The 13,538-nt window shown below is 39.0% G+C and overlaps 1 protein-coding gene across 9 annotated transcripts in view; it reads right to left on the bottom strand.

Annotated features, from left to right (window-relative positions):
- The window catches only part of VRK1 (VRK serine/threonine kinase 1), a 77,969-nt gene that overhangs the window by 52,458 nt on the left and 11,973 nt on the right, over positions 1-13,538 (bottom strand). The window lies entirely within an intron of this gene.

The raw sequence follows: 13,538 nt of genomic DNA, 5'->3' as shown, positions 1-13,538 counted from the left end.
CACAAACCTCTACCAAATTAAATCTTTCTGCATAATTTCTGCCCACCTGGAGCAAAGCAGGTTATGACGGCCAATCCAACAGAGAGATTTCAAAGAAAAGGAAGTTTACCGTCACTGACCATTACATAAACTGACCACTTCTTTTCTCACTGATATTAAATGAAATTCAGATGCAAGTGAAAAGCACATGAAAATGCAAATCAACACTGCCCTTTACTGAAATCACTTGCTGGTATATCCCATATTAGCATATTCACCAAAATTTAATTGTAAACAGAGTAATTATGGTACTGAAGTTATTAAATACACAAAGCAAGCTTGGAACTATACATATTCAAATAGAATTTCAGTGGCAGATCAACTTTTATATCTGAAACAATACCCTAATTAATAGTCAGCTCTGGTAATAAAATGGTCCTCTGTTTTTCAGATAACATTCCAAAAAAAGTTCTGCTGTGAATATTAAAAGTTTTGTGAAAAGAGTCTTAAAATTCCAATAGCTATATTTATCACAATATGGTACTGTATTTAGACAACTGGCATTTTCCAAGTCCTGGATTCAAGTTTGGAATATTTTTTTTAATCTTCTGCTGAGGAGAGAAAAAAGCTTGAATGAATCAAATAATTCCACTTACACTTAATGAGCTCTATGAATTCATCATACCCAAACTGGGAAATTACAATGCTGTATAAATCCTGTCACATACTGGATGACTAGTCATAAATTTTCCCTAAAACAGGTACGCACGTAAGTTCCTTTGAGGGGGTCATATATTTTTATGAAATTTTCTTTAAAGTCATAAGCTTCTCTGATGTTTTAAAACTGTATAGAGACACAGTGATTCAAGGATAATTTTCACCATGCCATTAACATGGTACCAGCATATTCTCAGCTCCACTCTTTGTAGTAGAAAGCACTTTCTCACCCTCCCCTATCTACACTTGGTGAAATCTTTTCCATATGCAAAGATCTAGCTCTTTTTTTTTTTAACATCTTTATTGGAGTATAATTGCTTTACAATGGTGTATTAGTTTCTGCTTTATAACGAAGTGAATCAGTTATACATATACATATGTCCTCCTATCTCTTCCCTCTTGCATCTCTCTCCCTCCCACCCTCCCTATCCCACCCCTCTAGGTTGTCACAAAGCACCGAGCTGATCTCCCTGTGCTATGTGGCTGCTTCCCCAAAAAAAATAGTCATGAAGAACCTAGGGGCAAGATGGGAATAAAGATGCAGACCTACTAGAGAATGGACTTGAGGATACGGGGAGAGGGAAGGGTAAGCTGGGACAAAGTGAGAGAGTGGCACGGACATATATACACTACCAAACGTAAGATCTAGCTCTTCTACAGTCAGATATGACCTCTGAAGCTTCAGCACTGTTCTTACCTCTTACTGCATTTGATAAATGTTCCCTTAAGTTTATGAACTCACTAGGTAAGAGAGCTGTCTTACAATACACTGCACTTGGTAGGATTTCAATAAAAGCGTAAAATTATACAGCAGAAAGGTTAAGTTTCTTTTCCTCAAGTACCTGACATCTAACTTTATCCTTAATATATAATGCCATTCCTTTTAAAAGCCCAGCAATTGAAATCCATGTTGAACCCTATTTATTCTCCTCAAAACTGTAATTCCCCCTCATAACTCTCAACAGATGACCTCATCTGCTGCTTTAGAGAAAAAAGCCACAAACTTCAAGTGGAAATTCCTTTTATCTTTCCAAGACTCAAACCTACAAACCACCTGCACCCACTTCAGGCCTAACTTTACAACCATCCTATCCTCCTTCTGTGATCACAATTTAGGGAAGCCCTCCTCCTCCATCAAACATCAGCTCCTTCTTCACCTGCATCCCATCCCCTCCGACGTCCTGACATAAACTATTAATTAACCCCTCTGTCAAATGTTCAACATCTCCCTCAACTAGATCCTTCCCATCAGCTTTTAAATATGCTCATGGCTTGCCCATTGGGGGAAAAAAAAAATGTTTTTTAACCCCCCTGCACTATCATCCTAACTCTCTCCTCCCTTTCAGCACAAAACCTGTACTTATGAACACGTCCTTTCTCCTCACCCTCCCCACAACTCACTCCATCCGGACTCTCCCTTCACAAGCCCACTCAAACTACTCTTGCTCAGGGCACTGAACCCGATGACTCGAGGAAGCATCTCATTTGTTCCGCTCATTACCCAGCAGTGCTCAACACTGTTGTTAATTCTTTCTTTCTTGAAACGTTCTTTCCTTTTGCTTTCACAACACAACACTCTACTGGTTTTCACTCTACTGTTTCCGGCCACTCACAGTCTAGGTATTTTGGGAGACACAACAGTGAGTAACACCTCATTCTTTCAAGGATTTTGTTCCACTTTTTGATGTATAGTTTTCCAGGATTGTATCATGCTAAAAAAGCAGACCACTGTACATGGTCTTACACCAAATACATCAAAATACAAATCCTATAAGAATAAATTACATAAAATAAAAATATGCCATTAAATAAAATTAAGACCTCTGGAAATAAAATTAATAGCTTTAAAATTAAGATGGAGGCATATACAAAAAATATAATTGATTGATATGAATATTCTTTAAGCTAACAGATCTGAAAAGAGTTGATAGTGTCGAAGAGATATCTGCACACCCATGTTCAGAGCAGCACTATTCACAACCACCAAAATGTGGAAGCAACCTAGGTGTCCGCCCACAGGCAAATGGATAAACAAAATGTGGTACAGATGTACAACACAGTATTATGCAGCCTTAAAAAAGGAAGGAAATTCTGACTCATAACATGGAGGTACAAATACAAGTGGTATTATTTCAAAGACTGTTCTTATACATGCTAATTACATAAATCTACATGTTTTCACAGCAGTAAATAAAGGTTAACTGTGAATTATGTGAACTTATGAAGAAGAGTAATGATTTGTTCATACATTCACTCAACAAACATTTATTGATAATCTGCCACAGGCCAAGCACTTGTTCTAGGCACTTGCTATACTTCAAGGAACAAAACAAAGGTCCTACCATTTAACACTTATATTCTAGAAAAGACAGATAATAAAAGCTAACATAATGGGTAAGTTTTAGAGAATGGGTAATATTTTAGAGAATGTAGATGCTATGTTTCAAAAAAGAATAAAGTAGAGCAGGTTGGGAGGAGGGGATAGAGGACGGGGAGTGCAAGGTGACCGGGGGCAGCATGCAGTATTAACGGAGAGGTCATGGTCAGCCCCACTGAGGAGGTGAGATCTGAGCAAAGATGGGAAGGAGGCCACGTGAGTATCTGGGGCAGATATCCTAGGCAGAGGGATGAGTGGTGCAAAGACCCTAAGTTAGGAGCCTGTCCCGCAACCAGAGAAGAGTAAGGATGCCAGTGTGACTGGTGTGGACTGAGCAAGGGGAAAGAAGGAGGAGAAGTCAGAGAGGGAACACGGGAGCAACAGATCAAATGGAGCCCCGGGAGCCACCATAAGGACTCTGACTTTAGCAAAAGGGTAAACATAATATTTGGAACGGGTTTACACTTGCATTTTAATTCACAGTCCTTCAAATGAATCAAAATGAAAATCATACTCTGAACACTCAAGAAGAATTCTCCCACTGACCAATTTCTCACCAAAATTTTTACTTTTTTTTTATATTTCTGGTTAACATGTATTATTCCATCCTCAAAATCCATTTCATCTGTAGGCTAAACTTGATATCATGATTACCAAAATCTTAAGTGCCATTGTCACTAAAGTCACCTCAAGGTAGGAATGGTTTTATAATGGATCAACTTCCATTTCTCAAAAGTACGGGACAGGACTAGGCCCTATTCTCCCTTTAACTTAAACTAAGTTATTTGGTAGTGCTACTTGAGTAGATGGTTGCAACTTTTTGACAAGAAATATAAAACTTTTACCATTCTATGCCTCCTTTAAAATTTAAAATAAAAATAACACTCAAGGGCTTCCCTGGTGGCGCAGTGGTTGAGAGTCCGCCTGCCGATGCTGGGGACATGGGTTCGTGCCCCGGTCCGGGAAGATCCCACATGCCGCGGAGCGGCTGGGCCCGTGAGCCATGGCCGCTGGGCCTGCGCGTCTGGAGCCTGTGCTCCGCAACGGGAGAGGCCACAACAGTGAGAGGCCCGCGTACCACAAAAAAATAATAATAAATAATAGTAATACTCAAATCCACAGAATTCTATATTATTACAAGTCATAGTGTCTGCTTCATTAACTCATTTACTCAACAAATATTTATTGAGCACATACTCTGTGCCAGGAACTGTCTAGAAGATGGGAATAAAGCAGTGAACAAATCAGACAAAAATCTCTGCCCTCGTTGAGCTAATATTTTGTTTAGGAGAGACAGATAATTTTTTTCAAAATTAAAACATGAGCTACATCCAATGGTAATAAGTGCTAAAGGAAAAAAATAAAGCAGGGACATGGCGGGGGGTGGGGGGGCAGAGATGAAACCGAAAAGATGATCTGGTAAAGCGTCACAAGAAAGTGACATTTAAGCAAAGACCTGTAAATAAAGTGAGTGAAGTCAGCCATGCAGTGATCTAGAGGAAGAGCACCCCACACTGAGGGAGCAGCGAGTGCAAAGGCCGAAGGCCAGGACATGCCCAGCCTGTCCTAGCAGCAGCAAGGTGGCTGGTGCATCTGGCAGAGAATGAGCTCAGGGAGAACACTAGCTGGTGTCAGAGACATAAAAGGGCAAGGTGTGGCCATCACGTCCAACATGGAGGCCCCTGTAAGGACACTGACTTTGAATCTAAGTCAGATGGGAAATCACGGGAAGGTCTGGAGCAGAGAAGTGGCATGCTCTGACTTAGGTTTTCAAAAGATCACTCTGGTTGATGCGTCAAACAGACTGGAAGGGGGCAAGGCAGAACACCTACCAGTTATTACAATGGCGTTGCTACTGGAATAACCTCTGACTGCATTCATCCTTACTGAATAGTAAGGATGTCAACTTTTTACAAACTGACCTGATTTTAAGCAGCTGAAGAGAGGGGTACAGAAGAATGTAAGAGGTTTTTTAACTTTACACAAGCTACCCACCCCCAGAAAAACAAGTCTACAGTACCAAGTAGAAACAATCAATATTAGTGACAGATGGTCTAGGAAACATGCTAATCATCTCATATTCTAGATTTTCTAAGTTCTACCTTTATGGCAATTTAGTTCACCAGGAAATTAAACATTTGAACTAATTTATTCCAAAGGCATTTATAAAACACCTCCAGAATATGTGCTGGAAACTGTGCTAGGGACTGGAAATATAAAACCAAATAAAATGCAACCTTTGGCTTCAAGAAGCTGCACTTAGCTTCATGCAAAAACACCATCACACAGTTATGATTTAATATTACACCATCAGCTTCAAACAAGGATCAATAAAAAGCCCTCCAGGTAAAGAATGTTTCTGAATCCTTTGATAAAACTATTTATTAAAGACAGTGAGCAGTTGTACACATCAACTCTATTAGTTTCAGGGTGGGAAAAAAGTGCCTCTTCCAGTGATGCAACTTTTTAAGATATTAAGAGCTATGAAACTCCTGTTTCCCCTTTTTCAGTGGGTGCCTGGAAGTTCAGAGCAAAAGTATAAACTCGATTACATAACTATTCATTGTCAGAGGCAGTAATTCTCAATCCTGGCTATACATCATGGTTACCAGTGGAACTCTGAAACAGTAAAGGCCCTACTCCACAAGAGCCCCAGCATCTTCTATTTTAATCCTGCACAGGGGGTTGTGATGCACAGACTGGACCACTGGTCTAGATATAGTCATCCCTCATTATCCTCAGGGGACTGGTTCCTAGATCCCCTTGGATACCAAAATCCACTCAAGTCCCTTATATAAAATGGCATAGTATTTGCATATATTCTACGCACATCCTTCCATATACTTTAAATACTATCTAGATTACTTATAATACCTAACACAATGTAAATGCTATGTAAATAATTGTCCATGTGGCAAATACAAGTTTTGCTTTGGGGAATTTTCTGGAAATTTTTTCTCAAGTATTTTTTTTTTTTTTTTTTTGCCGTACGCGGGCCTCTCACTGTTGTGGCCTCTCCCGTTGCGTAGCACAGGCTCCAGACGCACAGGCTCAGTGGCCATGGCTCACGGGCCCAGCCGCTCCGCGGCACGTGGGATCTTCCCGTACCGGGGCACGAACCCGTGTCCCCTGCATCGGCAGGCGGACTCTCAACCAGTGCGCCACCAGGGAAGCCCTCAAGTATTTCTGATCTGCAGTCAGCTGAATTCACAGTTGATTGAACCTGTGGATGCAGAACCCACAGATATAGAGGCCAACTGTATTCTGGTACATCTTCCTTTCTTCATTAAGTCATTCATTTTCAATGTAAGGGCTCTATTACATACAACTCTATTGTATTAGAGGATTTTAGAAGTTGGGTAAAAAATATAAAATAGTGAATGAACGATTCAGAAGGAGCCTCCCCAAAAAACACCCTTTTCCCATCCCATCATATCCCAGGCCAAAAACATTTATCCATATTTCAAACTTATTTGAAATTAAGAAGTAATTACAGGGCTTCCCTGGTGGCAGAGTGGTTAAGAATCCACCTGCCAATGCAGGGGACATGGGTTCGAGCCCTGGTCCGGGAAGATCCCACTTGCCGCGGAGCAACTAAGTCTGTGCGCCACAACCACTGAGCCTGTGCTCTAGAGCCCGCGAGCCACAACTACTGAGCCCACGTGCCACAACTACTGAAGCCCGCGTGCCTAGAGCTCGTGCTCTGCAACAAGAGAAGCCACTGCAATGAGAAGCCCACACACCGCAACAAACAGTAGCCCCCGCTCGTCACAACTAGAGAAAAGCCTGCATGCAGCAACGAAGACCCAACGCAGCCAAAATTAAATAAATTAAATAAATAAATTTTAAAAAAAGAATTACATATTTTGGTGTAAATGGCTTCCTGCCAATCTACAGTAAGTCAAAGAATAAAATCAAATAGGAGATAATCAGTCAATAAAGAACTTCATCACCTCTTTTGCTAAATTACATTGTGAACAATTTGAAAGCAATACATCTAAGGACAGTCCTCTTACAAATGAGCCAGTTAATCAGAAGTTGATTAATGCATTGGTTTAGTGCTAAGAAATCATATGCAAAATAAAATACAGAATCTTGAGTTTTTATAGCCACTTCACAACAATACACAGGGTCTTCTTCATATATTTACTTTTGTCCCCACAAATCCTACAGTTGAGACAGAACTATAAGGATGACCACAGGAATAAAAGTAGAGTTACTACCAATACCATTTAACACAAACAACTGAGACACAGGAAGGTTAACTCAGTTCTGTTAGGGACACCCAATCAGTCCCCTGGTTTCACTCAGAGAACCAGGCATATCAATAAAAGTATGAAAAACATTCACAGCTGTATGGTACCCTTAGTAACACTAACAAAATAAGAGTCAAATGTAACACAATGAGAATTTAGAAGTGAACCTCCAGAGATAATGATCCCATCAATTCATAGATTTATTTCTGAAAAACATTAAGCTAAACTCAAACTGTGATACAATCTTTAGAAGCAATTGTCACACTAGTCATGTTTTCACACTTAAGCTGGAAAGAACTAGGTGAAGACTCGAACTTCTAACTTGGAAAAATGAAGTGGATATCTTCACAGGAGAAAAATTTCTTCCTAGTCAGATTTTTTAAACTTGTATTAAAAAAATGATTAACATTAGATTATAAAAAGTTTTGGTATAGTGAATAAAATGTTTAAAATACAGTATCAAATGTACTTCTTCAACTTTTATTTCCTTTAAATGATTTCCAGAAGTTCTAAAAGAGGAAGACTAACTGCAGAATTAATTTTTAACTGAGAACACATAGTATGGTACAATTTCAAACACAATCCCGAGATACCTCACTGCCACCACTTGCCCCCAAAAAGGAACGATGTCATGAAGTTTTTGCTGTGCACTTCTTCTGACTTTTGATGCAGTGATTAAAACATCCATCCATGGAGTCCTAACAGGTCTCCACGAACCAACCATGAATAAGACACTACAGTAATATTTAGAAAACTTCCTGCTCTGCCCAGGCAAAGGCATCAAATCTAAGAGAAGAACAAGCTTGAAGATGCCAACCTCAAAGGGAGGTGGGTGCCTAGCTCCTTGACCCATAAGCCCTACAAAAAGAGCTGAAAGGAACGCTTTTTTTTTTTTAATTAAATTTATTTATTTTTGGCTGTGCTGGGTCTTTGTGGCTGCCGTGCAGGCTTTCTCTAGTTGCGATGAGCGGAGGCTACTCTTCATTGCGGTGCACAGGCTTCTCATTGCAGTGGCTTCTCTTGTTGCGGAGCATGGGCTCTAGGCACGCGGGCTCAGTAGTTGTGGCCTGCAGGCTCTAGAGCGCAGGCTCACTAGTTGTGGCGCACAGGCTTAGTTGCTCCGCGGCATGTGGGATCTTCCTGGACCAGGGCTCGAACCCGTGTCCCCTGCACTGGCAGGCGGATTCTTAACCACTGCACCACCAGGGAAGTCCCAGAACACTTCTTTATGTAAAGCAATCACAGGAACTTTTCTAAAATTAGAAATTTTGAACTATATTGCTAATATTTTTTATAACATTTAGCACACTTTGCCAATCCTGTAAATGACAGCTTTCCCATTAGTTCTCCTATTTGGGGGGTGGGGGGGCGGGTTGCAAAATTAACTACCAAACGTTGCTCGTGGTTAATTCTCCGGGTGTTCTGTATTAAATCTCTGCAAGATAGCTGCTGAACAACATCTCTCCTCATATATTCTTGCAGCAGGGCTCAAAGGAAGACTATTTCTAAATACTCTAAAGGAAATTAGGGTGACCAGATAATCGAAGTAAATCAGAAGAGTACTATAGACGTAAAAAATTCTGCATGAAAACAAAAGAACTTTGCAGAATCTCAGAAACAAGAAGGGTTTTCTAAGCAACACATAAAATAAAACACATAAGGCCTAAAGAAAACTGATAAATTTGACAAAAATTCTCCACAGGTTAAAAAATACCATAAACAAATTCAAAAGACAAATAAAAAATACCTACAAGACATATGACAAAAGGCTAATTTTCTCAGTACATATTCAAGAATCCTTTAAATTATAAGAAACAAAAGACAGAAGCCCAACAGAAAAATGGGAAAGTGACATAGAGAGGCAAATTCATGGAAAAAGAAATAAAAATGACCTAAAAAAAAAACCTTATTAGAGGAATTTTCAAATGCATACAAAGTAGAGATGTGATATAATGAACTCCCATGTACACGTCACCCAGCTTCAACAATTATCCACACATCGCCAGTTTGTTTCCTCTGTATAAACAATCCACTAGCCCCTCCCAAGACTAGTTTAAAGCTCACCTCAAACATCATATAATTTCATATGTAAATTTTTCTAACAGGGACTTTTTAAAAATACACTCACCATATATCATTGTCACACCTAATAAAATTAACAATTCCTTAATATCACCTAATAAGTGTTCAAATCGCCCCAACTTTTTTTTTTTTTTAAAGTCTTAGAGTTGATTTTTTAGTCACTGTAACTGGCTGATGTGTCTTTGAATCTCTTTAACAGACAAGTGCCACCTCTCTCTTTAATTTTTTTTCCTTCCCCTTGTCATTTGTCCTGTAAAATTTCCCACACTTTGAATTTTGCTGATTATCTTAAAATTGTCACGTAACCTTTTCTCCTATATTTTTTGTTATTGCAGTTGCTCAAAGTGTCCTATCTCTGGTGTCTGCCTTTCAGCAATAGACCACCAGGAACAAACCTGTAGTTAAATAAATTGGGAGAACACACACCACAGGAACAGTGGGGCATCTCATAAGAGAATGTTGTAAAGAATCTATGATAGGATTTGGGCTTTGGTTGGGTAATTTGGGGGAGGGCTAGGGAAGCAGGAATTTCTCTAGTTTCTTTTGGATGTGGTTAGAAAGTGGGGTAATTCTATGCCGGGTATCTCAATAAATCTTATCTGAGGGGAGACTAGAACCAAGATAAAGCAGTAATTGGTAAAGAAGCTGCGGTCACTCATTCTGGCCAAGTATTTTGTGGGTGGCAGCAACCTTGCTCTTGTTTGTGCTCTGTCTCATTTTTCCGTGCTCTCAGAGAAACTTTGAGGCATTCTGTGAGATTGTTTATGTTTAAATGGAGAACAGCGTGGTCTAGCGGTGACACCAGGCCAGCTTCTGAGTGCCAGGGCCGCTCTTCTCCTTTTTCTTTTGCACTAGACAATGAAGCCCTTCAAGTTGACCACCGTGTCCCTCTTACTCGACCCCAATAGTGCTGGGTATTTTCCTTGCCTCACAACCATTGACAGGTAAGTTAACAGGGCCAAGATTCAAAAAATATGTATGGCAAGTGTAATTTTTGCAAAAATGCCTTTTTTGCTAATTAACTTCAAAGTACTGAGAGTGTGCATACTGCAGAATCATTTGCAAAATGAAACGTCTTAAAGTGGTAAAATATTTGCTTTAATGACTAATAATGTAAATGTCATAAAAAGAGTATAAAAGACAAAACAGAAACATATTCAATGTTACTATAAATACACAGCCTAACTATTAAATAAAAAGAAGGATGACTTCCAGTGATCAAGAGGACAAAATAATGAAATAAATAACTGATGTAAAGCTCTTCAGAAAAAAGTTTTTAGTTCTTGTTTTACTAATACAAAACGTTGACAAAAATTCAGTTGAAAAACCTTGATGTGATAAACTACTGCAGAATATATGAAAAAATAGTTAGAAAATAATGTATAAAAATAGTACCATTATGAGACTACAAAAGGATCTATTCTAATAACGAGCAGATGTACATTTTCCCGTCTAAGGTATTCCACAGTTACATATTTTGCCAATGGAGGCTGTTGCCAAGAGAATGCAAAAGGGCTTGAGAGCACTCTCAACCCTCCTGCTCATTATAGAAAGAATGAATGGTCCCTGAACAAAACGGAAAAAAAAAAAAGGAAGGAAAACCAAGGAAAAACATGTTTCTAGTTGAAAATAAATCAAAGTGAACATTAAAAGGTTAATGAACTCAATAATAAAAAGGCAACCCAATTTAAAAACGGACAAAGGATCTGAACAGACACTTCTCAAAACAGATAAACAACTGGCCGATAAGCACACAAAAATATGCTCGACCTCACTGGTCATTAAGAGAAATAGAGATCAAAACCGCAAAGAGATACCACTTCACACACACTACCATGGGTATAAACAAAAAGACAGAAAATCACAAGTACTGGTGAAGATTTGGAGAGATCTTCATTGCTACTGAAAATGCAAAATGGTGCAGCCACTTTGGAAAACAGTTTGGCAGTTCCTAAAGAAAAGTTAAACACAGAGTTACCACATGACCCAGCAATTCCACTGGTACGTATATACTCAAGAGAAATGAAAACATATGTCCACACAAAAACTTGTGCATAAATGTTCACAGACAGCAGCATTACTCATAATAGTCCAAAAGTGGAAACAACTCAAATGTCCTTCAAAGGATGAATGGATAAATAAAATGTGACATACCCATACGCTGGGATTTTAGTCAGCAATAAAAAGAAATGAAGCACTGATTCATGGTACAACATGGATGAACCTTAAAAACATACTAAGTGAAAGAAGCTAGTCACAAAAGACCACATATTGTATGACTCCAATTATGTAAAATTTCGAGAATAGGTAAATTTATAGAGACAAAAGCAGATAAGTGGTTTCTTAGGGCTCTGGGGGCCGGGCGGCAGTGGGTGATGGCAGAAAATGGAGAGTGACTGCTACTTGGTAGGGGAGTTCTCTTAGGGTTGATGAAAATATTCTAAAATTAGATTATGGTTACAGTCCTGTGAAAATACAAACACTGAACAATACCTTTTAAATGAGTGAATTGTATGATAACTGAACTGTATCTCAATGAAGCTTACTTTTTAAAAAAAGATTAATGAGAGGGAAAATGTGATACCAATGACAAAGGAAGGAACAATAGCTATCCTGAAGTTATGACATTCTGTGTAAAAAAACTATACCTTCTGAAAGAAGGGTAGATATCACCCCAACGCAGGCTACTAAGAACACAGAGGAGCCAGCAAAGGGTACACTTTGTTATGTCACCAGTGTGGTTCACTGACTACTCCATTGAAGAGCACAAGTATAGTATGCAGCTATTCGGAGGATATGCCACCTTCCAGAGCACACATGCAACATGAGAGAGAGAATTCACTGAGACCAGAACTCATTTGATCATGAATGACTTCTGCTGATTCCTGAAACTCTGCATTGTTATCTGTGATTCTCAGAAGTTCAAGTAGGAAACTGAAGGAAAGGACAAGCGAAATGAATAGTATATGTATATGACATTCAAAAATGGAATTGGCGTCCTGAGCCATGGCTTACTAAAACAGAATGATGAGCTCCTGGCAAGGGACAGAGAATAACAACAAGATCAGAAGAACAGGTGCGGGGGCGAGGACTTACCACCGTGATCAAGAAAGCTCTTTCCTCAGTAGCTTAGATGACAATCTAGATGGCATACTCATCATAACTGGTGATAACATAAAGCTGGGAGATATCAAGAACACATCAGATAACAGAAACGAGTTCCAAGAATATTCTGATAGGCCTAAATAAAACTGTAAACTAGGGAGAATAATCTAGCAAACTACAGCCAGGATGAAAATCAGAAAACATTTCATTCAAATCCTTCATTTTGCAGGTGAAGCTGAGGCAACAAGGGTTTAATAACATGCCCAAATTCAGACGGTGCATTAAAGGTAGATTAAGGCTGAGAATACAGGAACCCTAACTCCCAGACTGGTGTTCACCTGACCCAATGCTACCTGCTACTACTCATATAGATTAGCATATAGGGAAAAAGAGAACCTTGACCCTTACCTCACAACACACAAAAATCAACTCCTGAAAACTGAGACCTAAATGTGAAAGGTAAGATGATAAAACGTCTTGAAGATAACATAGGAAAATATCTTCATGACCACAGAGTAGCAAAAACTTTTTAAACAAGACACAGAAAACACTAGCCATAAAGGAAAAGATGGGTAAACTGAAATTGATTAAAATTTAGAATTTCAGCTCATCAACAAGACACAAGAGTGAAATGGCAAGTCATAGATGGAAAGGGATTTTTACAATTAATATTTTCAACAAAGGATTCATATCCAGAATATACAAAACTCCAACATTTCAATAAGAAAAAAGACAACCCAGTTTGTTAATAATTGGTAAAAGCCTTGGAACAGGCACTTTACAACACAGGATACCTAAAAGGCTAATAGCATATGAAAAGGTGCTCAAGTCACTAGTTATCAGGGAAATGCCAATTAAACCACAATGAAATCAACACAACCACAGAATGGTTAAAAAAATTTTTTTAATGTTTAAATGACAGTACCAAGTGGAAGTGAAGTTGCAGAGCAATGGGAACTCTCAGTTTGCTGGTAGGAGTATGAATTGGTACAATCATTTTGGACAACTGTTTGGGAGTAACT

This window comes from Globicephala melas, chromosome 2 (assembly GCF_963455315.2).
Source record: "Globicephala melas chromosome 2, mGloMel1.2, whole genome shotgun sequence".
Lineage (NCBI taxonomy): Eukaryota > Metazoa > Chordata > Mammalia > Artiodactyla > Delphinidae > Globicephala > Globicephala melas.
The sequence above is the reverse complement of the archived record's forward strand: the minus strand, read 5'-3'. Positions and strand labels throughout refer to the sequence as shown.